Source organism: Triticum aestivum, chromosome 3A, assembly GCF_018294505.1.
Source record: "Triticum aestivum cultivar Chinese Spring chromosome 3A, IWGSC CS RefSeq v2.1, whole genome shotgun sequence".
Classification (NCBI taxonomy): Eukaryota; Viridiplantae; Streptophyta; class Magnoliopsida; order Poales; family Poaceae; genus Triticum; species Triticum aestivum.
The window spans coordinates 599326104-599354088 of record NC_057800.1 but is presented as its reverse complement, the minus strand read 5'-3'; the positions used below and the strand labels follow the sequence as shown (position 1 = coordinate 599354088).

The 27985-nt window shown below is 45.5% G+C and overlaps 1 long non-coding RNA gene and 1 other non-coding gene across 2 annotated transcripts; both read right to left on the bottom strand.

Moving 5' to 3' along the window:
• Positions 1-144: 144 nt before the first annotated feature.
• LOC123062486 (uncharacterized) lies at positions 145-27844 on the bottom strand. The gene is made up of 3 exons (XR_006429705.1): positions 27718-27844; positions 27139-27187; positions 145-722 (listed from the first exon to the last, which is right to left on the bottom strand). It is a non-coding gene; the product is annotated as an uncharacterized lncRNA (long non-coding RNA).
• LOC123063789 (U4 spliceosomal RNA) lies at positions 3260-3405 on the bottom strand. Its single transcript, XR_006430557.1, has one exon. It is a non-coding gene; the product is annotated as a U4 spliceosomal RNA (small nuclear RNA).
• Positions 27845-27985: the final 141 nt, after the last annotated feature.

Sequence of the window (27985 nt, the reverse complement as noted above, 5' to 3'; positions counted from 1 at the left end):
ATTTTGGTGCACAGTCACTGAACAAGATAGCAAAATTTCATTTAGTGCATCTACAGTGAGATGATCTTTTCATAACAGCATACACTATATTTGTATATTTGGTTCACTGTAAATAAAACAGAGTATTGCATACATGAGAACACATATAAGAAGATCAGACATATATTCCGAATCTTTTCAGATCAGCATACAGTATACAATATACATAAGAAGATCAGCCATAGCATTGCGATTTTGCATTGTACCAAATTCCAAATATTTTCATAACACTTCCAAGAAGCATTGTACCAAATTCTGAATTTTGCATAACAAGATACAAGACAAATTCTAAACCTTTTTAACATCATACATTCTGAATTTTGCTTAACAGCTTACAAAGAAAAACAACATACATAAATGACTCCCTATTGGACTAATTTCACCAGGATGCTTCTTTTTCTTCATGACAATCATTTCCAAAAGTGTGAAATGACAAAGCAGAACAGAGCAAGCACAAAGGACAACTGCAGTTTCTGAATCCTCTTCTTCAGGACATCAACTTCTCCACGATGCTGACTTCTAAATCACACACATACGCATCTAGCATCATGTTCTTCGCCAAGCTGGCATTTAGCAGACCATTTTCATTCCTTGACCGTTCCTTCAATCGATACACAACATCCCGCAAATCACCAGAGCATCCTTCGGAACTTCACCGTCCGGATATAAAAAGCAACGGGCTCCTGTAGGAGAACAACAACGTTGATTATTAATTTGGTCCCTCCTTCCAGCAAAGACCGGGCGACGTAGCGCTGTTGCAAGCTGAGAACGCCCGACCACAACCGCAGAGTGCGCATGCAGGGCGCGGCGCCGCAACAGTTTCACTGCTACACGACGGACGGCTCAGTCTCGGCCATGGCAATGCGTCGTGCGCCAGGCGGGAGACTAGTAAATTTGAGGAAACGCGTGGCCGGCCGTACGTATGGAGCCATCGTCGGTGGGCGCTGCCACTTGTATGAGCTCGCGATTCCGCCGACGAACGACACCAGAAGTATAGCACAGCGACAGCGGAGATGGAGGCACACGCACCTGGACACATGGCTTCGTTCCTTCGGGGACGAGCAAGCGGCAGGCGACGGCGGATGGCGGACGGCGCCTGCGATTGCCAAGTCCTAGCGAACGAAAGGGGAGAGGCGTTTCTGGAGGCGATGCTGCTCTGACGAAGAAAGAAAGGGAGGAGACGAGGTGATAAAAAGGAAGAAATGAGAGAGACAACTGACTAATGGGACCTTCTCAGCGTAATTTGTCCAGTCAGCGCGTAATCTGCATCATGGGGACAAAACCGCTCTAGATTGGACAGAAACCACTCAAGGGGGTTATTAACCCGATTTTAGTAATTTCAGGGTGTTATTTGTCTCGGTTTTGAGTTTAGGAGGTTATGTATCCTAAAGAATGGATTTGAGAGTGATTTGTATACTTCTTTCTTTCGAAAAATAACCAATCAACGACACAGGAAGGCCCATTGGGCCATTACATACCAGCAGATCTGCGTCCAAGGACGGGGGAGTAGGGGCGTCTTCCAGACCATGGTACGTCCTGTCTTTTGAAGTAGCTCTTGCGTTCACCCTTTTTTTTCTCAAAAAGAAAAAAAAAACTCTTCCATTCACTCTTGTTTTTGAGAAAAAAAGGTCTTGTTCCTTTGTTTTTTGCGAGTAAAAAAAAAGGTCTTGTACCTATACGTGATAACGTGAGACCTGGGAAGATACCCTGGTGCACCCGGGTGTCAGCGAACCCTATATGCATAAAATAATTTAGTGACTGAAAAAAATGTCAAAAAATCTGAAACTTTTTTTAAATCAAATATGATCAAGTATTGAACTCGTACAAAAAGATTTGCCAAGGACCGACTTTCATTGTAATTTGGGTGAAAAAAAATCAAATGCTATATACAAATACTATTCACACTGTATTATCCTCGATTTTTTTGCCCTGAGTTCAACGGGAGTTATTTCTTGGTGAAACATTTTATACGAGTATAATACTTAATCATATTTGATTCCACAAAAATCAGATTTTTTTTTATTCTTTTGCAATTACTAACTTATTTTGTGCATATAGATGGTTGATACTTCTGTTTTTTTCTTTTCTTCCTCATTTTCAGATTTTACATCATGGTTGGCCACGGCTTCTTGCTGTAGAATTGTCCATGTAGGGGATTAAGCATGTGGTTCAGCTTGTTTTTATTGAGACTTATATTAGTCTGTACATTGTAGCCCTAGCTGCATAAAATTGAATTGGGAAATAAAATACTTCATGAAAATGGTGGACACGTGTACAAGTTTGTAGTTTTCTTTTTTGGAGAATACCACCTCCATTTCAAAATATTTGAAGTTCTAGGTTTGTTCTAAGTCAAACTCCCTTAAGTTTGGCCGAGTTTATAGAAAAAAAAATACTAAGATCCACAACATCAACTACATATATAGTATGCAAATATACATTAGATGAATTTAATAAAACTACTTAGTGTCTTAGATGGTGGTATATTTTCTATAGACTTGGTCAAACATAAAGAAGTTTGGCTTAGAAGAAACCTAAAACTTCAAATATTTTGGAACGGAGGGAGCACTCTTCTTTGGAACAATCCGTCACTATCCCTCTACATATTGTCAGATTTATTCCCACGACAATACTCAACAATACTAATATGATATTGTAGTCTTGATGGTATTTTGAACAAAATTGGTCAAACATTGCACTGTTTGACTTTGGATAAAATATATACGGCTTCTTTGAAGCACCGAGGAGTACTAGCTAGACTACTACTCCGTTCGTTAATAAATAAGCATAAGATATTCTAACTTTTTTCTAAATCCTATGTATATAGGCATACTTTAGTGTATTTGTTAACTAATTTCAGTTCGTACATAATCCATATTAATAAAATATTCGAAACATCTTATACTCCCTCGTTTCTAAATATAAGCCTTTTAGAGATTTGGACTACATCAGAATGTATAATGACGTATTTTAGATTGCGATTCACTCATTTTGCTTCGCATTTAGTCTGTATTGGATTCTCTAAAAAGTCTTATATTTAGAAACGGAGAGAGAATTTGTGAACGGATGAAGTATTAGTCTTACTTTGATACAAGTTTGTTTTTTGAACTGCCATTCAGAAAGAAAAGGCTGAAAGGTACCACAAGTTACAGCCCAAACATCACATTTGGCAAAGGTCAAAGAGTTGATATTGTCAAATCTTTTTCTACATATTGATTTGTGGGGTTTTACCCTCAAAGAGGGAACCCTTCCAAAAATTCTCAATGACCCGTGAGAGTCAAAGAGGGGGTTTAGAAATAGTTTTCAATCAGCAATTGACGCGCCTCGGTATAACCTCTCTAGCTGCCTCATTGCCCCAAGCACAAAGATGGGTGTACCTTATCCCAGGGATCTCTTTCTTATACCCGGGTCATCCTCAAACTATTTCTCCACAACCGATGTGGTACAATTAGCTCATCACGCCGCAGAGCGACAACCTGAGTTAATTAAAGCAGGTCGTTGGGCCATAAGGTACCAAGCTATCTCTTCGGCCCATGACATTATGTTTTGTTTTACGGGCAGTAGGTCTTGCACCCGCGTGAGTCCCTGCTCAAAAAGAAAAAAAGAAAAAAAAACTGCATGAGTCCTGTTTGCTGCTTCTGCCGCTTTCTTTCCGTTTTTCCTTTCTTCTCCCCCTTTATTTGAAGCAAGGTTTGCTTGCTGAATGTTGGGCTGCTGGCCGGTCATTCAGTTTTAGAGCATTACTAGTAGAACCCTCAAACCCTTAAACCCTCACTAACGTTTTAAGGGTCCAAAAATATTTTTTTGTGCACTTTTACGAGTTGAAAAACAGGGACAAAGATTAGAACCCTCAAACCCAACCCTTATAACGGAATATTCCCCATGAACGACGTTGTCGTTGCGCGCGGGAGGTCGACGGGGCGGCCGCCGGCGACGGGGGCGACTAGCAGCGACGGTCGCGGGCGTGGGCGCGGGAGTTGGGAGGATTTTTCCCTCCCGCGCGAGGATAACCGCCAAATGAGGGTTGGGTAGGTTTTGCTCCCCAACCCTTACTTTTGAGGATTGGGAGAGGGTTTGAGGGTTGGACCTTTAAAAAAATTGAGGGTTTGAGGGTTAAGGGGTTCTAGTCTATGGCTTTTTTTCAACAAAAACTGTAAAAAAAAAGCAGTTATTTTTAAAGATTTGGGGGTTTGAGGGCTCTACTAGTAATGCTCTAAGGGCCTGTTCGGCCCTCCTCCGCTCCACACTCTCGCTCCGGGAGTTGGCGGAGCTCAAGTTAAAAATCTCGGAGTGGGGGAATAGGTGCTCTGCAGATCCTCAAATTTGGCGGAGCTAGTGGATCACCAAACAGCGCCTAAGAGCAAGTCTAGTAGAGCCCTCAAACCTCTAAAAATAATCGTTTTTTTTTTACAGTTTTCGCCGAAAAAACATCGTAGACTAGAACCTCTAAACCCTCAAACCCGTAAAAAAAATTTAGAGGTCCAACCCTCAAACCAGTTTGCAACCTGTAGAAGTAGGGGTTGAGAGGGAAATCTCCCCCCAACCCGCACTCCTCCTCCTCTCTCGCGCAGGAGGAAACTCCCTACTCCTCCCGGCCTCCTCCTCCCGTCGCCTCCTGCCGCGCCGGCCATGGAGGGCCCCGCCGCCGCCGCACCCCCGCCCGCCGCGCCCGCCCCGGTGCCCGCCCACCCGACCGTGGCCGACGTGGTGGCGGCGACCCATGTCGGGGCCAAGCGGCGGTGGGAGGGCCTCGCACCTCCTCCTCCCACCTCCCCGGCTCCCGCCCCGGCCACCGTCACCGCCCCGGCACCCGCCCCCGCTGCCTCCCCGGCTCCCGCCTCGGCCACCAAGAAGAGCCGGCCGAAGGCGCCATCCAAGGTTGCCCCGGCCGTGAAGATGCCGCGGAAGAAGCCTGTGCCCCCGCCCGCCTCCATCGCCGAACCTCCTTTTGTCGCCGTGGCCGAACCTCCTCCCGCCGCGCACGAGGTGTTCGAGAAAATGGCAACCCCATCCTCGTTCATGGACCTCCTCCAAAACACGGAGGTGGACCTCGGGGCTGTTGGAAATATGCCCTAGAGGCAATAATAAAAGCATTATTATTATATTTCTTTGTTCATGATAATTGTCTTTATTCATGCTATAATTGTGTTATCCGGAAATCGTAATACATGTGTGAATAACAGACACCAACATGTCCCTAGTAAGCCTCTAGTTGACTAGCTCGTTGATCAATAGATAGTCATGGTTTCCTGGCTATGGACATTGGATGTCATTGATAACGGGATCACATCATTAGGATGATGATGTGATGGACAAGACCCAATCCTAAACATAGCACAAGATCGTATAGTTCGTTTGCTAGAGTTTTGCAATGTCAAAGTATCTCTTCCTTCGACCATGAGATCGTATAACTCCTGGATACCGTAGGAGTGCTTTGGGTGTATCAAACGTCACAACGTAACTGGGTGACTATAAAGGTGCACTACAGGTATCTCCGAAAGTATCTATTGTTTTATATGGATCGAGACTGGGATTTGTCACTCCGTATGACGGAGAGATATCACTGGGCCCACTCAGTAATGCATCATCATAATGAGCTCAAAGTGACCAAGTGTTTGGTCACGGGATCATGCATTACGGTACGAGTAAAGTGACTTGCCGGTAACAAGATTGAACGAGGTATTGGGATACCGACGATCGAATCTCGGGCAAGTAACATATCGATTGACAAAGGGAATTGCATACGGGGTTGATTAAATCCTCGACATCGTGGTTCATCCGATGAGATCATCGTGGAGCATGTGGGAGCCAACATGGGTATCCAGATCCCGCTGTTGGTTATTGACCGGAGAGCGATCTCGGTCATGTCTACATGTCTCCCGAACCCGTAGGGTCTACACACTTAAGGTTCAGTTACGCTAGGGTTGTAGGGATATGTATATGCAGTAACCCGAATGTTGTTCGGAGTCCCGGATGAGATCCCGGACGTCACGAGGAGTTCCGGAATGGTCCGGAGGTAAAGATTTATATATGGGAAGTCCTGTTTCGGGCATCGGGACAAGTTTCGGGGTTATCGGTATTGTACCGGGACCACCGGAGGGGTCCCGGGGGCCCACCGGGTGGGGCCACCCATCCCCGGGGGCCACATGGGCTGTAGGGGGTGCGCCTTGGCCTGCTTGGGCCAAGGGCACCAGCCCCACATAGGCCCATGCGCCTAGGGTTTAAGGGGGAAAGAGTCCTAGGAGGGTAAGGCACCTCCTAGGTGCCTTGGGGGGGAGGGAAACCCCCCTTGGCCGCCGCACCCCCTAGGAGATTGGATCTCCTAGGGCCGGCCACCCCCCCTTGGCACCCCTATATATAGTGGGGGAGAGGAGGGACTTCATACCTTGAGTCCTTGGCCTTTGGTTGCCTCCTTCTCCCTCCCCAACACCTCCTCCACCTCCTTATTGCTTAGCGAAGCTCTGCCGGAGTACTGCAGCTCCATCAACACCACGCCGTCGTGCTGCTGCTGGTGCCATCTCCCTCAACCTCTCCTCCCTCCCTTGCTGGATCAAGAAGGAGGAGACGTGGCTGTTCCGTACGTGTGTTGAACGCGGAGGTGCCGTCCGTTCGGTGCTAGGATCTCCGGTGATTCGAATCACGTCGTGTTCGACTACATCATCCCCGTTCTTTGAACGCTTCCGCTCGCGATCTACAAGGTATGTAGATGCATCTATTCACTCGTTGCTAGATGAACTCCTAGATGATCTTGGTGAAACGAGTAGGAAAATTTTTATTTTCTGCAACGTTACCCAACAGTGGCATCATGAGCTAGGTCTATGCGTAGTTCTTCTTGCACGAGTAGAACACAATTGGTTGTGGGCGTAGATTTGTCAACTTTCTTGCCGCTACTAGTCTTATCTTGCTTCAGCGGTATTGTGGGATGAAGCGGCCCGGACCAACCTTACACGTACGCTTACGTGAGACCGGTTCCACCGACTAACATGCACAAGTTGCATAAGGTGGCTGGCGGGTGTCTGTCTCTCCTACTTTAGTTGAAGCGGATTCGATGAAAAGGGTCCTTATGAAGGGTAAATAGAAGTTGACAAATCACGTTGTGGTTTCACGTAGGTAAGAAAACGTTCTTGCTAGAACCCTACTTCAGCCACGTAAAACTTGCAAACAACAATTAGAGGACGTCTAACTTGTTTTTGCAGCAAGTGCTTTGTGATATGATATGGCCAAAGTTGTGATGAATGATGAATGATCTATATGTCATGTATGAGATGTTCATGCTATTGTAATAGGAATCACGACTTGCATGTCGATGAGTATGACAACCGGCAGGAGCCATAGGAGTTGTCTTTATTTTTTGTATGACCTGCGTGTCATTAAAGAACGCCATGTAAACTACTTTACTTTATTACTAAACGCGTTAGTCATAGAAGTAGAAGTAGTCGTTGGCGTGACAACTTCATGAAGACACGATGATGGAGATCATGATGATGGAGATCATGGTGTCATGCCGGTGACAAGATGATCATGGAGCCCCGAAGATGAAGATCAAAGGAGCTATATGATATTGGCCATATCATGTCACTACTTTATATAATTGCATGTGATGTTTATTATGTTTTATGCATCTTGTTTACTTAGAACGACGGTAGTAAATAAGATGATCCCTTACAAAATTTCAAGAAGTGTTCTCCCCTAACTGTGCACCGTTGCTACAGTTCGTCGTTTCGAAGCACCACGTGATGATCGGGTGTGATAGATTCTTACGTTCACATACAACGGGTGTAAGACAGTTTTACACAGCGAAAACACTTAGGGTTAACTTGACGAGCCTAGCATGTACAGACATGGCCTCGGAACACGGAGACCGAAAGGTCGAACACGAGTCGTATGGAAGATACGATCTACATGAGAATGTTCACCGACGATGACTAGTCCGTCTCACGTGATGATCGGACACGGCCTAGTCGACTCGGATCGTGTAACACTTAGATGACCAAAGGGATGTCAAATCTGAGTGGGAGTTCATTATAATTTGATTAGATGAACTTAATTATCATGAACTTAGTCTAAATTTTTACAATATGTCTTGTAGATCAAATGGCCAACGTAGTCCTCAACTTCAACGCGTTCCTAGAGAAAACCAAGCTGAAAGACGATGGCAGCAACTATACGGACTGGGTCCGGAACCTGAGGATCATCCTCATAGCTGCCAAGAAAGATTATGTCCTACAAGCACCGCTAGGTGATGCACCTGTTCTCCCTGCGGAACAAGACGTTATGAACGCTTGGCAGGCACGTTCCGATGACTACTCCCTCGTTCAGTGCGGCATGCTTTACAGCCTAGAGCCGGGGCTCCAAAAGCGTTTTGAGAGACATGGAGCATATGAGATGTTCGAAGAGCTGAAAATGGTTTTCCAAGCTCATGCCCGGGTCGAGAGATATGAAGTCTCCGACAAATTCTTCAGCTGTAAGATGGAGGAAAACAGTTCTGTCAGTGAGCACATACTCACTATGTCTGGGTTGCATAACCGCTTGACTCAGCTGGGAGTTAATCTCCCGGATGATGCGGTCATTGACAGAATCCTCCAGTCGCTTCCACCGAGCTACAAGAGCTTTGTGATGAACTTCAATATGCAGGGGATGGAAAAGACCATTCCTGAAGTATTTGCTATGCTGAAATCAGCAGAGGTAGAAGTCAGAAAGGAACATCAAGTGTTGATGGTCAATAAAACCACTAAGTTCAAGAAGGGCAAGGGTAAAAAGAACTTCAAGAAGGACGGCAAGGTAGTTGCCGCGCCCAGCAAGCAAGCTGCCGGGAAGAAGCCAAAGAATGGACCCAAGCCCGAGACTGAGTGTTTTTATTGCAAGGAAAGTGGTCACTGGAAGCGGAACTGCCCCAAATACTTAGCGGACAAGAAGGCCGGCAAAACCAAAGGTATATTTGATATACATGTAATTGATGTGTACCTTACCAGTAATCGTAGTAACTCCTGGGTATTTGATACCGGTGCCGTTGCTCATATTTGTAACACACAACAGGAGCTGCGGAATAAACGGAGACTGGCGAAGGACGAGGTGACGATGCGCGTCGGGAATGGTTCCAAGGTCGATGTGATCGCCGTCGGCACGCTACCTCTACATTTACCTACGGGATTAGTTTTGAACCTCAATAATTGTTATTTTGTGCCAAGTTTGAGCATGAACATTGTATCAGGATCTCGTTTAATTCGAGATGGCTACTCATTTAAATCCGAGAATAATGGTTGTTCTATTTATATGAGAGATATGTTTTATGGTCATGCTCCGATGGTGAATGGTTTATTCTTTATGAATCTCGAGCGTAATGCTACACATATTCATAGTGTAAGTACCAAAAGATGTAAGATTGATAGTGATAGTCCCACATACTTGTGGCACTGCCGCCTCGGTCACATAGGTGTCAAACGCATGAAGAAGCTCCATGCTGATGGACTTTTAGAGTCTCTTGATTACGAATCATTTGACACGTGCGAACCATGCCTCATGGGTAAAATGACCAAGACTCCATTCTCAGGAACAATGGAGAGAGCAACCAACTTATTGGAAATCATACATACTGATGTGTGCGGTCCAATGAGTGTTGAGGCTCGCGGTGGCTATCGTTATGTTCTCACCCTCACTGATGACTTGAGTAGATATGGGTATGTCTACTTAATGAAACACAAGTCTGAGACCTTTGAAAAGTTCAAGGAATTTCAGAGTGAAGTTGAGAATCAACGTGACAGGAAAATCAAGTTTCTACGATCAGATCGTGGAGGAGAATACTTGAGTCACGAGTTTGGTACACACTTAAGAAAATGTGGAATAGTTTCACAACTCACGCCGCCTGGAACACCTCAGCGTAATGGTGTGTCCGAACGTCGTAATCGCACTCTATTAGATATGGTGCGATCTATGATGTCTCTTGCCGATTTACCACTATCTTTTTGGGGCTATGCTTTAGAGACTGCCGCATTCACTTTAAATAGGGCCCCGTCGAAATCCGTTGAGACGACACCGTATGAATTATGGTTTGGGAAGAAACCTAAGCTGTCATTTCTAAAAGTTTGGGGATGCGATGCTTATGTCAGGAAACTTCAACCTGAAAAGCTCGAACCCAAATCGGAAAAATGCGTCTTCATAGGATACCCTAAAGAAACTGTTGGGTATATCTTCTACCTCAGATCCGAAGGCAAGATCTTTGTTGCCAAGAATGGGTCCTTTCTGGAGAAAGAGTTTCTCTCGAAAGAAGTAAGTGGGAGGAAAGTAGAGCTTGATGAAGTATTACCTCTTGAACCGGAAAATGGCGCAACTCAAGAAAATGTTCCTGAGGTGCCTGCACCGACTAGAGAGGAAGTTAATGATAATGATCAAGATACTTCTGATCAAGCTCCTACTGAAATTCGAAGGTCCACGAGGACACGTTCCGCACCAGAGTGGTACGGCAACCCTGTCTTGGAAATCATGTTGTTAGACAACGGTGAACCTTCGAACTATGAAGAAGCGATGGCGGGTCCGGATTCCGACAAATGGCTAGAAGCCATGAAATCCGAGATAGGATCCATGTATGAAAACGAAGTATGGACTTTGACTGACTTGCCCGTAGAACGGCGAGCCATAGAAAATAAATGGATCTTTAAGAAGAAGACAGACGCGGATGGTAATGTGACCATCTATAAAGCTCGGCTTGTCGCTAAGGGTTATCGACAAGTTCAAGGGGTTGACTACGATGAGACTTTCTCACCGGTAGCGAAGCTGAAGTCCGTCCGAATCATGTTAGCAATTGCCGCATTTTATGATTATGAAATTTGGCAAATGGACGTCAAAACGGCATTCCTTAATGGTTTCCTTAAGGAAGAATTGTATATGATGCAGCCGGAAGGTTTTGTCGATCCTAAAAATGCTGACAAGGTGTGCAAGCTCCAACGCTCGATTTATGGGCTGGTGCAAGCATCTCGGAGTTGGAACATTCGTTTTGATGAGATGATCAAAGCGTTTGGGTTTACACAGACTTATGGAGAAGCCTGTGTTTACAAGAAAGTGAGTGGGAGCTCTATAGCATTTCTCATACTATATGTAGATGACATACTTTTGATGGGAAATGATATAGAACTTTTGGACAGCATTAAGGCCTACTTGAATAAGAGTTTTTCAATGAAGGACCTTGGAGAAGCTGCTTATATATTAGGCATCAAGATCTATAGGGATAGATCAAGACGCCTCATAGGTCTTTCACAAAGCACATATCTTGATAAGATTTTGAAGAAGTTCAAAATGGATCAGTCCAAGAAAGGGTTCTTGCCTGTTTTGCAAGGTGTGAAATTGAGCTCAGCTCAATGTCCGACCACGGCAGCAGAGATAGAAGAGATGAGTGTCATCCCCTATGCCTCAGCCATAGGTTCTATTATGTATGCCATGCTGTGTACCAGACCTGATGTAAACCTTGCCGTAAGTTTGGTAGGAAGGTACCAAAGTAATCCCGGCAAGGAACACTGGACAGCGGTCAAGAATATCCTGAAGTACCTGAAAAGGACTAAGGAAATGTTTCTCGTTTATGGAGGTGACGAAGAGCTCGTCGTAAAAGGTTACGTCGACGCTAGCTTCGACACAGATCTGGATGACTCTAAGTCACAAACCGGATACGTGTATATTTTGAATGGTGGGGCAGTAAGCTGGTGCAGTTGCAAGCAGAGCGTCGTGGCGGGATCTACATGTGAAGCGGAGTACATGGCAGCCTCGGAGGCAGCACATGAAGCAATATGGGTGAAGGAGTTCATCACCGACCTAGGAGTCATACCCAATGCGTCGGGGCCGATCAAGCTCTTCTGTGACAACACTGGAGCTATTGCACTTGCCAAGGAGCCCAGGTTTCACAAGAAGACAAGGCACATCAAGCGTCGCTTCAACTCCATCCGTGAAAATGTTCAAGATGGAGACATAGAGATTTGTAAAGTACATACGGACCTGAATGTAGCAGATCCGTTGACTAAACCTCTCCCAAGAGCAAAACATGATCAACACCAGAATTCCATGGGTGTTCGATTCATCACAATGTAACTAGATTATTGACTCTAGTGCAAGTGGGAGACTGTTGGAAATATGCCCTAGAGGCAATAATAAAAGCATTATTATTATATTTCTTTGTTCATGATAATTGTCTTTATTCATGCTATAATTGTGTTATCCGGAAATCGTAATACATGTGTGAATAACAGACACCAACATGTCCCTAGTAAGCCTCTAGTTGACTAGCTCGTTGATCAATAGATAGTCATGGTTTCCTGGCTATGGACATTGGATGTCATTGATAACGGGATCACATCATTAGGATAATGATGTGATGGACAAGACCCAATCCTAAACATAGCACAAGATCGTATAGTTCGTTTGCTAGAGTTTTTGCAATGTCAAAGTATCTCTTCCTTCGACCATGAGATCGTATAACTCCTGGATACCGTAGGAGTGCTTTGGGTGTATCAAACGTCACAACGTAACTGGGTGACTATAAAGGTGCACTACAGGTATCTCCGAAAGTATCTATTGTTTTATATGGATCGAGACTGGGATTTGTCACTCCGTATGACGGAGAGATATCACTGGGCCCACTCAGTAATGCATCATCATAATGAGCTCAAAGTGACCAAGTGTTTGGTCACGGGATCATGCATTACGGTACGAGTAAAGTGACTTGCCGGTAACAAGATTGAACGAGGTATTGGGATACCGACGATCGAATCTCGGGCAAGTAACATATCGATTGACAAAGGGAATTGCATACGGGGTTGATTAAATCCTCGACATCGTGGTTCATCCGATGAGATCATCGTGGAGCATGTGGGAGCCAACATGGGTATCCAGATCCCGCTGTTGGTTATTGACCGGAGAGCGATCTCGGTCATGTCTACATGTCTCCCGAACCCGTAGGGTCTACACACTTAAGGTTCAGTTACGCTAGGGTTGTAGGGATATGTATATGCAGTAACCCGAATGTTGTTCGGAGTCCCGGATGAGATCCCGGACGTCACGAGGAGTTCCGGAATGGTCCGGAGGTAAAGATTTATATATGGGAAGTCCTGTTTCGGGCATCGGGACAAGTTTCGGGGTTATCGGTATTGTACCGGGACCACCGGAGGGGTCCCGGGGGCCCACCGGGTGGGGCCACCCATCCCCGGGGGCCACATGGGCTGTAGGGGGTGCGCCTTGGCCTGCTTGGGCCAAGGGCACCAGCCCCACATAGGCCCATGCGCCTAGGGTTTAAGGGGGAAAGAGTCCTAGGAGGGTAAGGCACCTCCTAGGTGCCTTGGGGGGGAGGGAAACCCCCCTTGGCCGCCGCACCCCCTAGGAGATTGGATCTCCTAGGGCCGGCCACCCCCCCTTGGCACCCCTATATATAGTGGGGGAGAGGAGGGACTTCATACCTTGAGTCCTTGGCCTTTGGTTGCCTCCTTCTCCCTCCCCAACACCTCCTCCACCTCCTTATTGCTTAGCGAAGCTCTGCCGGAGTACTGCAGCTCCATCAACACCACGCCGTCGTGCTGCTGCTGGTGCCATCTCCCTCAACCTCTCCTCCCTCCCTTGCTGGATCAAGAAGGAGGAGACGTGGCTGTTCCGTACGTGTGTTGAACGCGGAGGTGCCGTCCGTTCGGTGCTAGGATCTCCGGTGATTCGAATCACGTCGTGTTCGACTACATCATCCCCGTTCTTTGAACGCTTCCGCTTGCGATCTACAAGGTATGTAGATGCATCTATTCACTCGTTGCTAGATGAACTCCTAGATGATCTTGGTGAAACGAGTAGGAAAATTTTATTTTCTGCAACGTTACCCAACAGGGGCTCTGCCTCTCGAACCCTTTAGGGTTGGTGACAACTTAGAGGAAGATGAGGAGATGAAGGTGATGACGACAAGGAGGTGGCCGAGATAGGGGAGGAGGCATTCACCGCCGCTTCCCGCCCACACGCGCGGTCGACAAACTACACCGAGGCGGAAGATATCCTCTTGGTTCGTGCTTGGGAAGCTGTGGGAATGGATGCAACCACCGGCACCGATCAAACCGGTAAACGGTATTGGCAAAGGATCGAGGACACCTATTGTAGGATCAAGCCTAAGAATAGTGGGTTCATCTCTCGCACTTACCGGTCGCTTCAAGGCCGGTGGGAGTTGATGAAGCCCGCTTGTGCTCGTTGGAGTGCGGCCATGGACCAAGTGAGGGATGCACCACCTAGTCGAACCGTGGAGAGTGACTATGTGAGTACATATTTCTTCACTATTTTGATTATGTGTGTGTACTATGCTATTGGTGGGTTCTTATGTAATTTATGTGTGGTTGATAGGAGACAATTGCCGGCATGAGGTACAAGAAGATGGCCGCTTCCAAGGGCAAGACATTCCCATTTAAGCATGCTTGGACAATTCTTCAAACCTTTGGCAAGTGGAAGTTGAGGGATCAAGAGACCGCACCCAAGAAGTTGGCAATGCTTAGGATGGATGATAGTGAAGATGAGGAGGAGAGGAACTTGGGCAAGCCCGAGGGAACCAAGAAGGGCAAGCTAAGGGTGAAGATGGAAGAAGAGGCGTCAAGCCTAAGGGAGAAGATGGACCACATGATGAAGGCAAGAGAGGAATTGACAACGAAGACATTGGAGACGAAGCTTGTTATCACCAAGAAGAAGAAAGAGGTCAAGCTTGCACAAGTTGAAGCAAAGCGTGAAGAAGCAAGGCGCAAGGCCGAGTTGGAGGAGAGGATGATCAAGATCAGAGACAAAGGTATGTAAAGAACTCATGGTGGAAGAGAAAGAGCACATGATGATGTCCAAGAAGGACATGGATCAAGACCAATTGCAATGGTGGAAGGACTACAAGGAGGACATCGCGGAGAGGAAGAGGATGTTCCGTGTTGCGTCCTCTACTTTTCGAGGTGACACTCCGATGAGTAGTTGTGGCAATGGCGGTGTGTACGACTCCACCGGTGCCCATGGAGATGCTTGATGGAGCCCGCATGTGGTCTAGGAGATGGCGCCGAGGTGCAACTTTTTGGTGATGGTGCCGATAAGAGGAGGAAGATGATGATTTTGTGATGTAAACTATTAAACCATGCATCAATAATTGTCATTTGATAGTTTGTTTGGAAGTTGATTGTGTTCTTATTGTCATAAATTGTGAGATGTCAAATAATAGATTTAAAGGTTGGGGTTGAGGCAAAGACTAGAACCCTCAACTGCTTTAGGATGTGTTTGGTTGCATGGACAAGCTAGGGTGGTTGTGGGTATCCCCAACCAGGTGGCTAGGGATAGCCTTTTTTCTGTTTGGTTGGAAGGGTAGGGTTTGAAGGAAATATGCCCTAGAGGCAATAATAAAGTTATTATTTATTTCCTTATATCATGATAAATGTTTATTATTCATGCTAGAATTGTATTAACCGGAAACATAATACATGTGTGAATACATAGACAAACAGAGTGTCACTAGTATGCCTCTACTTGACTAGCTCGTTGATCAAAGATGGTTATGTTTCCTAACCATGAACAAAGAGTTGTTATTTGATTAACGGGATCACATCATTAGATGAATGATCTGATTGACATGACCCATTCCATTAGCTTAGCACCCGATCGTTTAGTATGTTGCTATTGCTTTCTTCATGACTTATACATGTTCCTATGACTATGAGATTATGCAACTCCCGTTTGCCGGAGGAACACTTTGTGTGCTACCAAACATCACAACGTAAATGGGTGATTATAAAGGTGCTCTACAGGTGTCTCCAAAGGTACATGTTGGGTTGGCATATTTCGAAATTAGGATTTGTCACTCCGATTGTCGGAGAGGTATCTCTAGGGCCCTCTCGGTAATACACATCACATAAGCCTTGCAAGCATTGCAACTAATGAGTTAGTTGTGAGATGATGTATTACGGAACGAGTAAAGAGACTTGTCGGTAACGAGATTGAACTAGGTATGGGATACCGACGATCGAATCTCGGGCAAGTAACATACCGATGACAAAGGGAACAACGTATGTTGTTATGCGGTCTGACCGATAAAGATCTTCATAGAATATGTAGGAGCCAATATGAGCATCCAGGTTCCACTATTGGTTATTGGCCGGAGACGTGTCTCGGTCATGTCTACATTGTTCTCGAACCCGTAAGGGTCCGCACGCTTAAGGTTTCGATGACAGTTATATCATGAGTTTATGAGTTTTGATGTACCGAAGTTAGTTCGGAGTCCCGGATGTGATCACGGACATGATGAGGAGTCTCGAAATGGTCAGACATAAAGATTGATATATTGGACGGCTATATTCAGACACCGGAAGTGTTCCGGGTGATTTCGGAGAAAACCGGAGAGCCGGAGGGTTACCGGACCCCCCCCCCCCCGGGAGAAGTAATGGGCCATATGGGCCTTAGTGGAGTAAGAGAGGGGCAGTCAAAGGTGGGCCGCGCGCCTCCTCCCCCTGGTCCGAATTGGACTAGGATAGGGGGGCGGCGCCCCCCTTTCCCTCTCCCTCCCCACTTATTTCCCCCTCCTAGTAGGAGTCCTACTCCTAGTAGGAGGAGGACTCCTCCTTGGCGCGCCATAGAGGCCGGCCGGCCTCCTCCCCTTGATCCTTTATATACGGGGGCAGGGGGCACCCCTTGACACACAAGTTGATCCACGTGATCATATTCTTAGCCATGTGCGGTGCCCCCTTCCACCATAGTCCTCGATAATATTGTAGCGGCGCTTAGGCGAAACCCTACTATAGTAGAACATCAAGATCGTCACCACGCCGTCCTGCTGATGGAACTCTTCCTCGACACTTTGCTGGATCGGAGTCCGGGGATCGTCATCGAGCTGAACGTGTGCTAGAACTCGGAGGTGCCGTAGTTTCGGTGCTTGATCGGTCGGGTCGTGGAGACGTACGACTACATCAACCAAGTTAACGCTTCCGTTGTCGATCTACAAGGGTACGTAGATCACAATTTCCCCCTCTCATTTCTATACATCACCATGATCTTGCGTGTGCGTAGGAATTTTTTTGAAATTACTACGAAACCCAACAGTGGCATCCGAGCCTAGGTTTTATATGTTGATGTTATATGCACGAGTAGAACACAAGTGAGTTGTGGGCGATATAAGTCATACTGCTTATCAGCATGTCATACTTTGGTTCGGCGTTATTGTTGGACGAAGCGGCCCGGACCGACATTACGCGTACGCTTATGCGAGACCGGTTCTCCCGATGTGCTTTGCACATAGGTGGCTTGCAGGTGACAGTTTCTCCAACTTTAGTTGAACCGAGTGTGGCTACGCCCGGTCCTTGCGAAGGTTAAAACAGCACCAACTTGACAAACTATCGTTGTGGTTTTGATGCGTAGGTAAGATTGGTTCTTGCTTTAGCCCGTAGCAGCCACGTAAAACTTGCAACAACAAAGTAGAGGACGTATAACTTGTTTTTGCAGGGCATGTTGTGATGTGATATGGTCAAGACATGATGCTAAATTTTATTGTATGAGATGATCATGTTTTGTAACCGAGTTATCGGCAACTGGCAGGAGCCATATGGTTGTCGCTTTATTGTATGCAATGCAATCGCGCTGTAATGCTTTACTTTATCACTAAGCGCTAGCGATAGTCGTGGAAGCATAAGATTGGCGAGATGACAACGATGCTACGATGGAGATCAAGGTGTCGCGCCGGTGACGATGGTGATCACGACGGTGCTTCGAAGATGGAGATCACAAGCACAAGATGATGATGGCCACATCATATCACTTATATTGATTGCATGTGATGTTTATCTTTTATGCATCTTATCTTGCTTTGATTGACGGTAGCATTATAAGATGATCTCTCACTAATTATCAAGAAGTGTTCTCCCTGAGTATGCACCGTTGCGAAAGTTCTTCGTGCTGGGACACCACGTGATGATCGGGTGTGATAGGCTCTACGTTCAAATACAACGGGTGCAAAATAGTTGCACACGCGGAATACTCAGGTTATACTTGACGAGCCAAGCATATACAGATATGGCCTCGGAACACGGAGACCGAAATGTCGAGCGTGAATCATATAGAAGATATGATCAACATAGTGATGTTCACCAATGAAACTACTCCATCTCACGTGATGATCGGACATGGTTTAGTTGATTTGGATCACGTAATCACTTAGAGGATTAGAGGGATGTCTATCTAAGTGGGAGTTCTTTAAGTAAATTATTTGAACCTAAATTTATCATGAAACTTAGTACCTGATAGTATCTTGCTTGTTTATGCTTGATTGTAGATAGATGGCTCATGTTGTTGTTCCGTTGAATTTTAATGCGTTCCTTGAGAAAGCAAAGTTGAAAGATGATGGTAGCAATTACACGGACTGGGTCCGTAACTTGAGGATTATCCTCATTGCTGCACAGAAGAATTACGTCCTGAAAGCACCGTTGGGTGCCAGGCCTGCTGCTGGAGCAACACCAGATGTTATGAACGTCTGGCAGAGCAAAGCTGATGACTACTCGATAGTTCAGTGTGCCATGCTTTACGGCTTAGAATCGGGACTTCAACGACGTTTTGAACGTCATGGAGCATATGAGATGTTCTAGGAGTTGAAGTTAATATTTCAAGCAAATGCCCGGATTGAGAGATATGAAGTCTCCAATAAGTTCTATAGCTGCAAGATGGAGGAGAACAGTTCTGTCAGTGAGCATATACTTAAAATGTCTGTGTATAATAATCACTTGATTCAATTGGAGTTAATCTTCCAGATGATTGCGTCATTGACAGAATTCTCCAATCACTGCCACCAAGCTATAAGAGCTTCGTGATGAACTATAATATGCGAGGGATGAATATGACTATCCCCGAGCTCTTCGCAATGCTGAAAGCTGCGGAGGTAGAAATCAAGAAGGAGCATCAAGTGTTGATGGTCAACAAGACCACTAGTTTCAACAAAAAGGGCAAAGGGAAGAAGAAGGGAAACTTCAAAAAGAATAGCAAGCAAGTTGCTACTCAAGAGAAGAAGCCCAAACCTGGACCTAAGCCTAAAACTGAGTGCTACTACTGCAAGCAGACTGGTCACTGGAAGCGGAACTGCCCCAAATATTTGGCGGATAAGAAGGATGGCAAGGTGAACAAAGGTATATGTGATATACATGTTATTGATGTGTACCTTACTAATGCTCGCAATAGCACCTGGGTATTTGATACCGGTTCTGTTGCTAATATTTGCAACTCGAAACATGGACTACGGATTAAGCGAAGATTGGCTAAGGACGAGGTGACGATGTGTGTGGGAAACGGTTCCAAAGTCGATGTGATCGCGGTCGGCACGCTACCTCTACATCTACCTTCGGGATTAATATTAGACCTAAATAGTTGTTATTTGGTGCCAGCGTTAAGCATGAACATTATATCTGGATCTTGTTTGATGCGAGACGGTTATTCATTTAAATCAGAGAATAATGGTTGTTCAATTTATATGAGTAATATCTTTTATGGTCATGCACCCTTGAAGAGTGGTCTATTTTTATTGAATCTCGATAGTAGTAACACACATATTCATAATGTTGAAGCCAAAAGATGCAGAGTTGATAATGATAGTGCAACTTATTTGTGGCACTGCCGTTTAGGTCATATCGGTGTAAAACGCATGAAGAAACTCCATACTGATGGACTTTTGGAACCACTTGATTATGAATCACTTGGTACTTGCGAACTGTGCCTCATGGGCAAGATGACTAAAACGCCGTTCTCCGGTACTATGGAGAGAGCAACAGATTTATTGGAAATCATACATACAGATGTATGTGGTCCGATGAATATTGAGGCTCGTGGCGGATATCGTTATTTTCTCACCTTCACAGATGACTTAAGCAGATATTGGTATATCTACTTAATGAAACATAAGTCTGAAACGTTTGAAAAGTTCAAAGAATTTCAGAGTGAAGTTGAAAATCGTCGTAACAAGAAAATAAAGTTTCTACGATCTGATCGTGGGGGAGAATATTTGAGTTACGAGTTTGGTGTACATTTGAAAAAATGCGGAATAGTTTCACAACTCACGCCACCCGGAACACCACAACGTAATGGTGTGTCCGAACGTCGTAATCGTACTTTACTAGATATGGAGCGATCTATGATGTCTCTTACTGATTTACCGCTATCGTTTTGGGGTTATGCTTTTGAGACGGCCGCATTCACGTTAAATAGGGCACCATCAAAATCCGTTGAGATGACGCCTTATGAACTATGGTTTGGCAAGAAACCAAAGTTGTTGTTTCTGAAAGTTTGGGGCTGCGATGCTTATGTGAAAAAGCTTCAAAAGCTCGAACCCAAATCGGAGAAATGTGTCTTCATAGGATATCCAATGGAGACTATTGGATACACCTTCTATCACAGATCCGAAGGCAAGACTTTTGTTGCTAAGTTCGGAAACTTTCTGAAGGAGTTTCTCTCGAAAGAAGTGAGTGGGAGGAAAGTAGAACTTGACGAGGTAACTGTACCTGCTCCCTTATTGGAAATAGTGAATCACAGAAAACTGTTTTTGTGACACCTACACCAATTAGTGAGGAAGTTAATGATGATGATCATGAAACTTCAGGACAAGATACTACTGAACCTCGTAGATCAACCAGAGTGAGATCCGCGCCAGAGTGGTATGGTAATCCTGTTCTGGAAGTCATGCTACTAGATCATGATGAACCTACGAACTATGAAGAAGCGATGATGAGCCCAGATTCCGCAAAATGGCTTGAAGCCATGAAATATGAGATGGGATCCATGTATGAGAACAAAGTATGGACTTTGGTTGACTTGCCCGATGATCGGCAAGCAATTGAGAATAAATGGATCTTCAAGAAGAAGACTGACGCTGACGGTAATATTACTGTCTACAAAGCTCGACTTGTCGCAAAAGGTTTTCGACAAGTTCAAGGGATTGACTACGATGAGACCTTCTCACCCGTAGCGATGCTTAAGTCTGTCCGAATCATGTTAGCAATTGCCGCATTTTATGATTATGAAATTTGGCAGATGGATGTCAAAACTACATTTTTGAATGGATTTCTGGAAAAAGAGTTGTATATGATACAACCAGAAGGTTTTGTCGATCCAAAGGGAGCTAACAAAGTGTGCAAGCTCCAGTGATCCATTTATGGACTGGTGCAAGCCTCTCGGAGTTAGAATAAACGCTTTGATAGTGTGATCAAAGCATTTGGTTTTATACAGACTTTTGGAGAAGCCTGTATTTACAAGAAAGTGAGTGGGAGCTCTGTAGCATTTCTGATATTATATGTGGATGACATATTACTAACTGGAAATGATATAGAATTTCTGGATAGCATAAAGGGATAGTTGAATAAGAGTTTTTCAATGAAAGACCTCGGTGAAGCTGCTTACATATTAGGCATTAAGATCTATAGAGATAGATCAAGACGCTTAATTGGGCTTTCACAAAGAACATACCTTGACAAAGTTTTGAAGAAGTTCAAAATGGATCAAGCAAAGAAAGGGTTCTTGCCTGTGTTACAAGGTGTGAAGTTGAGTAAGACTCAATTCCCGACCACTGCAGAAGATAGAGAGAAAATGAAAGATGTTCCCTATGCTTCAGCCATAGGCTCTATCATGTATGCAATGTTGTGTACCAGACCTGATGTGTGCCTTGCTATAAGTCTAGCACGGAGGTACCAAAGTGATCCAGGAGTGGATCACTGGACAACGGTCAAGAACATCCTGAAATACCTGAAAAGGACTAAGGATATGTTTCTCATATATGGAGGTGACAAAGAGCTCATCGTAAAAGGTTACGTTGATGCAAGCTTTGACACTGATCCGGGCGATTCTAAATCACAAACCGGATACGTGTTTACATTAAACGGTGGAGCTGTCAGTTGGTGCAGTTCTAAACAAAGCGTTGTAGCGGGATCTACATGTGAAGCGGAGTATATAGCTGCTTCGAAAGCAGCAAATAAAGGAGTCTGGATGAAGGAGTTCATATCCGATCTAGGTGTCATACCTAGTGCATCGGGTCCAATGAAAATCTTTTGTGACAATACTGATGCAATTGCCTTGGCAAAGGAATCCAGATTTCACAAGAAAACCAAGCACATCAAGAGACGCTTCAATTCCATCCGGGTCTAGTCCAGATGGGAGACATAGAGATTTGCAAGATACATACGGATCTGAATGTTGCAGACCCGTTGACTAAGCCTCTTCCATGAGCAAAACATGATCAGCACCAAGGCTCCATGGGTGTTAGAATCATTACTGTGTAATCTAGATTATTGACTCTAGTGCAAGTGGGAGACTGAAGGAAATATGCCCTAGAGGCAATAATAAAGTTATTATTTATTTCCTTATATCATGATAAATGTTTATTATTCATGCTAGAATTGTATTAACCGGAAACATAATACATGTGTGAATACATAGACAAACAGAGTGTCACTAGTATGCCTCTACTTGACTAGCTCGTTGATCAAAGATGGTTATGTTTCCTAACCATGAACAAAGAGTTGTTATTTGATTAACGGGATCACATCATTAGATGAATGATCTGATTGACATGACCCATTCCATTAGCTTAGCACCCGATCGTTTAGTATGTTGCTATTGCTTTCTTCATGACTTATACATGTTCCTATGACTATGAGATTATGCAACTCCCGTTTGCCGGAGGAACACTTTGTGTGCTACCAAACGTCACAACGTAAATGGGTGCTTATAAAGGTGCTCTACAGGTGTATCCAAAGGTACATGTTGGGTTGGCGTATTTCGAGATGAGGATTTGTCACTCCGATTGTCGGAGAGGTATCTCTAGGGCCCTCTCGGTAATACACATCACATAAGCCTTGCAAGCATTGCAACTAATGAGTTAGTTGTGAGATGATGTATTACGGAACGAGTAAAGAGACTTGCCGGTAACGAGATTGAACTAGGTATGGGATACCGACGATCGAATCTCGGGCAAGTAACATACCAATGACAAAGGGAACAACGTATGTTGTTATGCGGTCTGACATCTTCGTAGAATATGTAGGAGCCAATATGAGCATCCAGGTTCCGCTATTGGTTATTGACCGGAGACGTGTCTCGGTCATGTCTACATTGTTCTCGAACCCGTAGGGTCTGCACGCTTAAGGTTTCGATGACAGTTATATTATGAGTTTATGAGTTTTGATGTACCGAAGTTAGTTCGGAGTCCCGGATGTGATCACGGACATGACGAGGAGTCTCGAAATGGTCGAGACATAAAGATTGATATATTGGACGGCTATAATCGGACACCGGAAGTGTTCCGGGTGATTTCGGAGAAAACCGGAGAGCCGAAGGGTTATCGGAACCCCCCTGAGAGAAGTAATGGGCCATATGGGCCTTAGTGGAGTAAGAGAGGGGCAGCCAAAGGTGGGCCGCGCGCCTCCTCCCTCCTGGTCCGAATTGGACTAGGAGAGGGGGGCGGCGCCCCCCTTTCCCTCTCCCTCCCCACTTCTTTCCCCCTCCTAGTAGGAGTCCTACTCCTACTAGGAGGAGGACTCCTCCTTGGCGCGCCATAGAGGCCGGCCGGCCTCCTCCCCTTGATCCTTTATATACGGGGGCAGGGGGCACCCCTTGACACACAAGTTGATCCACGTGATCATATTCTTAGCCGTGTGCGGTGCCCCCTTCCACCATAGTCCTCGATAATATTGTAGCGGCGCTTAGGCGAAGCCCTGCAACAGTAGAACATCAAGATCGTCACCACGCCGTCGTGCTGACGGAACTCTTCCCCGACACTTTGCTGGATCAGAGTCCGGGGATTGTCATCGAGCTGAACGTGTGCTAGAACTTGGAGGTGCCGTAGTTTCGGTGCTTGATCGGTCGGGCCGTGGAGACGTACGACTACATCAACCAAGTTAACGCTTCCGTTGTCGATCTACAAGGGTACGTAGATCACAATCTCCCCCTATCGTTGCTATACATCACCATGATCTTGCGTGTGTGTAGGAATTTTTTTGAAATTATTACGAAACCCAACAGGGTTATCCCATGTTTTGTTTGGTTCAGAGGATGAAACGTGGTTGAGGATAGCCATCAGAGTGTTTGGTTCGAGGGATGAATGAAGGATAAGGGTTGTGGTAATCTTTTTTACTTGAGGTGGTGAGATTACCCTCACAATTTGCACGGGTTTGGACATTGAGAAAGTAACTTAAATAGTAATTACAAATAGTAACAAAGTACAATAATTCAGCAAATAATAGTCATTACAAATAGTAATTTCAACAAATAATATGTCCTTACAAATAAGTTCCAGCACATAGAATAGTTCAACAAAGTACAATAATTCATCACAACGACCTAAATGACATAGTAGTTACTACATATTTTGACCTTGCAAATGGTTTTGTCGGTCTTCCCATATTTGATCAGCAAGTCCTTGCCTAAAACTAGCCATGTATGCATGTTCATGTGCTTGACCACTTGATGACGAAGCATGAGTAATATTTGGCACCCATTCATCCTCGGGTATGATATATTCATCTATCCCATCATTTATAACCCAATTGTGAATAATGCAACAAGCCACAACAATGTCAACTTGTGTTGGAAATAGAAAGAATGGGGTGGCATCATCAAGTATCTTGAATCTTCTCTTCAATGAGCCAAATGCACGTTCTACGGTCACATGAAGAGAAGAATGCCTAAGGTTGAATAGCTCCTTCTCGTATTGCACGGGGTTGTTTCCCCACTCATTCAAGTGATACCTCACACCACGAAAAGGAGGCAAAAAACCCGGTTTGGCTCCATATCCAACATCAACTAGATAAAATTTTCCTAAACGAGGGACATTCAGGTTACTTGGTTATATATATAAATACCCCATTGACAATACAGATGTATATAGTTCATCTATTACCTTGTGGGACACATAGACCATTCTCACGTTCTAAAGCATCACGTAAAACTAGAGCATCATGTGATGTCCCCTCCCAACCGGCCAAAACATATGTGAATCGAAGGTCAAAATCTACAGCCGCCATCACATTTTGAGTAGCATAAGTCTTTCTACCATGAAAGGCAGCCTCCATATCTGGTGTAACGGAGGCTCACACATGTGTGCCATCAATAGCTCCAATACAATCCTATTTGGTGAAAACAAAACCCAAAAATTAGGATCTAAACAAATTCATGCCTACAATGACAAAATATAGTTGTCACTCCGTCTCACATACCTTAAAGTATGGATCCCACCGGTAGTTTCCTTCTATTTTGGTTTGGGTCTCCAATGAAGACTTCCTAATAAGGTCATCTCGAAGCTCACCAATGGCATGGAATACCCTTTTGAAGTAACGGCTCACAACTTCACCGGATCTACCAAAATTGGCGCCAATTACCCTATTTCTAATGTTGTGCCCAACAGTGTGCAGAAACATTGCTAGTTGTTGCTCAACAGTCAAGTGTATTGTGTCATTTAGCAAGTTGCGATTCCTAAACAGTTGACAAAACCTAAAGAAAGATTCTCTCCGAAGCCTAAGCATGTTCACACAAGTTGTGTCATTCTTCCATATTTTGTTGTCAAAATACTCTCTTCTCATCCTATCTCTCTCATCAATTGGGGCATACGTAATTGCTTCTCTTCTTTTTCTTTTTCTGGATTGAACAACCAATGTTATCATGTTGATAAACCATTGTGCCGCAGCCGCATAAATTAGAGTGAATTCCAGTTTTTACCCCTAAGTTTAACATTTTTGACGCTAATTACCCTATTTAAGAGAATTTTATCCGACATACCCCATTTAACAAAAGTGTTGCCACAAATTACCCTCTTCTATTTTTTGTGAGTGTTCTGATCTATGGGCCCCGATTACCAGGTCCACGTGGCGTGCCACGTCGTCGGTTTTTTTCCTTGGCGACTTTTCTACAGAGTGAACCGATTCGCCAGCTTCTGCCGACCGGACCGGGCCGATGGCAAGCACACGCAGACGCATGTCCTCACCGATTTACAGGTCGCTTGAGTATGATTCACCACGATCCCATCCAATCGCGCCACGCATATCTCGCTGGAGTCTGTTGCGCCACGCATGGATCACTAGAGGAGAGGGTAAACCCTGGACTTTGCCCATGGATCACCGGAGCATCATCAAACCAACCATCACAGTATCACTAGAGGAGTTAACTGCACCCTGCATCAAGCGAGAACTATTCACACATACAGTAGGCTAACGATGTATGCACAGGGAGTCTAGTTCCATGGAGAAACAATTCAGAGGAAGAAAGAAATACCTGAACTTGCTGACAGTGACGGGCGGGGCGGGATAACGCGCCAGCATGGGACTACACGCTCGAGGCACGGCAGCCGCACGCCGTTGTCATCGCCGCCCTTCAACACCCTCCGCCACCGTCACGACCCTTCAGCACCGCTGCCACCGTCGCGGCCCTTAGGCACCCGCCGTCTCCGTTGCCGCCATTCAGCACCCGCAGTTGCCGTCGATGTCATTCAGCACCTGCAGCTGCCATCATTTCCCTTCAGCACACGCCGTCGCCGTCGTAAGCGAATCCCTAACCCTAGGCGTGAGCGAGAGCGGTGCGTGCAGTAAGAAGCCGGGCGACCGGTGCGTGCGCTAGGCTAGACGCGAACGCGGTGCGGTCTGGGTCGAGCGTCGATCGCCATGACTGACGGTGCGTGCGGTTCAGCGATCCGGTCGGGCTCAACGGCGTGGACTGGTTTCACACGAGGAAAAAACCCAGAAAAACCGACAATGTGGCATGGCACGTGGACTTTGCAATCGTGACCCATGAATCAGAATGCTCACAAAAAATAGAAGTGGGTAAACCCTGACAACACTTTTGTTAAATGGTGTATGCCGGATGAAATTCTCTTAAATGGGGTAATTAGCGTCAAAAATGTCAAACTTAGAGGTAAAAACTGGAATTCACTCCATAAATTAACATCTTTATTTTTCCGTCCATCTACAATGCAATTACAAATGATACTTTAACATGTTAACAAGAATAATTCAATAGCAAACAATCTGTCTATAAGAAGCCAATTATTCAGAGGTAAATCAACATTCTTTTCTACTGTCAAACATTTCAGAAAAAGAAACAGGGGGTTAGACAATGGGGTGTATGTGTTACCTCAATTGAAGGATTGTGCTGGAAGTGCTCACGGTGACCTTGAAATATCCTGCAATAGTAGATAATATACAATCAGTTCCCACAAAAAAATACAAATAGTATAGATCAGTCTTGTACACACACACATGAGCAGACTCTAGCACACACACTCATAAACATTATGCATCAGTCTGCAACAGTAAACTTCAGAACACACACACGCCGATGCAGCCGAGCGGATTCAGCCGTGCACATGCAGCCGAGCGCGGCACCGGATGCACTTGCGCTCGCCGTGGAGAAGCTCCCGTGTGCACTTGCGCCGCTCGTCGGAGAATCCTTCTCCACCTCCACCTGCAGGCCCTGGTGGCGAGCTCCTCCCATGGCCAGGCTCCCCACGGTGGGCATGGGTGGCCTCCTGGTGCCGCTCGCGCCTCCTCAAGCCCCCAGCCGCCGTACTCGTTCAGATCTCGCGCCGCCGCCTCAAATCTAGCCAGCGTCGCCTCCGTGCACGCCCTCCGCAACGACCAACCGGCACACATGATTGATGGAGGTGGGGAGATAGAAGGAAAGGAGGAGAGAGGGAAAGAGTAGAGGATTCACCTCTCGCCGGCCTCTCTGCTAGATGCGCCGCCGCCGCTGTCGCCGCCGCTCACGGAAGAGGGAGATGAGTAATGGGGAAAGTGAGGGTTTCATGGGGGGTGAGGGGGGGTCAATACGCGAAAATATTGTTTCGTGCCTGACGAAGCGACGCACGCGCGGGGTGGCTGCTGCGACCCGCTCATTTTTCGCGGGTGACCCCAGCCCCGTTTTGGCGAATATTCGAGGCATCTGATTGCCCCTATCCTCCCTCGCCTCGGATCCAAACGTG